This window comes from Callorhinus ursinus, unplaced genomic scaffold, assembly GCF_003265705.2.
Source record: "Callorhinus ursinus isolate GAN/ISIS: 27379988/994484 unplaced genomic scaffold, GSC_fseal_2.0 scaffold2701, whole genome shotgun sequence".
NCBI classification, from domain to species: domain Eukaryota; kingdom Metazoa; phylum Chordata; class Mammalia; order Carnivora; family Otariidae; genus Callorhinus; species Callorhinus ursinus.
Window position 1 is genome coordinate 1 of NW_027399755.1, and position 3,237 is coordinate 3,237.

Sequence of the window (3,237 nt, forward strand, 5' to 3'; positions counted from 1 at the left end):
ATCCTGTCAGCTATTACACCTTCTCTCCTAGGAAGCTCTTTTCCATTTACACTCTTCTTCCGGCAGCATTTAGCTGCAAGGCCCGGTGGGTCACAAGACAGAAGCCCACTACTCAATCCCGTAAGGTGTCTGACTGATTAGACGAGCGTTACCCCAGGACCGAGGCCCCCTTCTCAGTACCAGGACTCTTTCCCCGTGTCCCCGGGAGGTAAGGACTGAGAGGAGGGAGAAAGGGAAGGGAAGGGAAGGACTGAGAGGAGGGAGAAAGGGAAGGGAAGCCCTTCCTGGCAGGATGTGGCTTCTGCTGTACATGAGAAACTTTCCTGGTGTAGCTGACAACCTGACCTGTTACATCCTCACAGGAGAAGGATGAACTAGAAATGAACACACAGGCGCACCCACCCCTACCCACGCTCACCATAGAGGATTGCAACAAGAGTGTGTCCTGAGCCTCGGTGCTGAGCGAGGTAGATTCCGCCATGGAGAATTTGGGCTACAACTCACTTGTTTCTGCCATTAAGATCACAGGGATTCAGGATACACCCAGGCTGAGAATTAATTTAGGGATATCCCAAGTTGGTGCCTCTGAGCACCTGGTAAATGCAAAGACACATTCTCTGTGGAGGAATAAGCTTCATTTTAGGTTTCAACAAATCCCCACAGATAAGATACCAAAAAAAATGAATGAGCAGCTTCACAACCAAAATCAACACACCATTCGACAAGACACTGTGACCAAGAATAAGAGAAGCACACGATGGAAACAAAAAGAGTGAAAAGAAAATTAACAGATACAGATTTCAGATTGTTAACTTTAATATATTTAAAACAAAACAAAAAAAGGACTATTTGAAATATGCTGAGGGACTAAGGATACAAAGAATTTTCCAAAAAGATTTGAGAGAACCAAATACAAATTCTAGAAATGAATGTATATAATTATAATTATAAGAAAATTAAAATTAAAGGCTTGCTGGATAGGTCAAATAGTCATTTGGCCCCAGATGAAGCAGACTTTGTCCAAAATGCAGGGAGAGAAATGTAAAAGTGAATTTAAGAGATCTGGAATTAGTACTAAATTTGTCCGCCATACGTCTAATCATGATACCACAAAGACAACCAGAGAGAACGGTGCAGCTGTGAGCTTTCAAAGATCATGGCTGAGACTTTTTTAGAGTTGATGGTAAGTAATTTAATTACTCATGTAATTAAAAATAAAATAGAGTGAAACTCCTACAACAAAAGGGGGCCACTCTTTCACACTGTGAATTAATCCCCATAACTTCCCACAACAAACGGAAGGCTGATTTTCACAAGGTTCTGCTTTCTAATCTGTTCTGACAGATGGCATCAGACTGAAGCACTTATAAATTCTTGGGGGGAGTGGGAATAATTGAGAAATTGATTATTTACATGCACTTTGTATCTATCTGAGTCCTAAACTTTGCCAATTCTAATCAATAGTTAATGGACTGTTTCCATTAAATCAAAAAGTTTGATATTCTTTCCAATATCTATTTCTCTTAATTACTTTCATCATGTTACTGTGTTAGCTAAAATGACAAACTATTTGCCACGTTGGGTATGCTAGCAGGCATCACCGTCCTTTTCTTCCTTCTCATTAAAGTGGCTTTGGTTGTCCATGCCTTATGAAAAACTTATTTGCCTGACTGCACATGTCTGTGAGTGTGTAATCTGTTTGTGTTGATTAGTTTCCTTCTAAATATATTTTAAGAGTTTTTATTAGAAATGCTATGTGAATTTTTGACATTTGATGGAATCATGTGCTTTTCCTCCTTTATCCGGCTACAATGAAGTATAGGTAGTTTCCTAATGTTCCTCCATACTTGCATTCCCAGGCCAAATCTTACTTGGTCATGTTGTATTATTATCTTAAATACTGGCTGCACACATTTTAATATGTCAGAGGGATTTTTTCCTCCTCTATTCATACATAAAATCATTCTGTGGTTTTTTCTTTTGGGCTCATCCATATAGATGGTAGTCATTAAGATTATGGTAACTTAAAAAAACTTAATTATGGCCTCTCCTCTATTATCTACTGCTATGTAACAAACTACCTAAAAACTCAGCAGCTTAAATCAATGAACATTTGTTATCTCATTTTGTTTCTGGGTTGTCAGGAATCCAGAAGTGACTTGCTGGGAGGTTCTGGCCAGGGTCTCTCAGGTTGAAGTCGAGATGTAAACATGGGCTGCAGTCACCTGAAGGCTTGACTGTGCTGGAGGGTTCCCTTCCAAAGTTGGCTCACTCCCATGCTACCCACGTTCCTGTTGGCTCTTGGCAGGACGACCTCAGTAGGACCTCTGTGCCTTGCCACATAGACCTCTCAGGAGGGCTAATTGACTCTCTTCCACAAAGACAAATCACAGAGAGAGGCGGGGAGGAATTAGCCACAAAGTCTCTGAGACCTAGTTTCAAATGTCACACCCTGTCATTTCTGCCACTGTCTATTAATTAAGCAAGTCACTTAAACGTGGCATATATTCAGAAGGGGGGAACAAGGCTCCATCCTTCAAGGTAAGGATAGTACATTCGTGAACATACTGCAAAATCACCATATCATCTTTTTTATGCTTTAAATACTTGATTGTAAAAAGTATTTGTGCTTTAAAGAGTAGACAGAAATCAGCTGTATAATCACCTGGACCTAATACTTTTATATGTGGTAGCTTGTTCAGAATTCCAGGAAATTAGACTGCAATTGACCACTGTCCACAGACAAAAACAAATAAAACTCCCACATGATGTCCTGATGGACTTTTCCCTGAGATTGTAAGGAACCAAACAGTGGTCTCTGTAGTTACATAAAACCAGCACGTTGCAGGTACTTATAGAAAATACTGAATGAATCGAATCAATTCATCCGAGAATTCCTGACCAGCCACCTGTACAGTGAATCTCTGGTTCATGATGGTTGTACGAATGTCCAACAAAATGGATAGGTATGAAAAAAACAAATTAAAAGTGAAAATAAATACAATAAAAAGGAAAAACCCCAGAAAATACTTTGGCTTATGAACATACAAGAAATTAACAATATGAAAAAACACAAATTAATAAAATTTGCAATTGGACAAGAAGTTAAAGCTAAATTAATAGACTTCAAAGGTAGAATTTGAATTGATAGATTGAGTCAGACTTAAAAAAAAGCTACCATGTTTAAAGTGAAAGGTAACAGATTAAGTGGTAGCAAAAGGGCATAAAAGAAGAAAT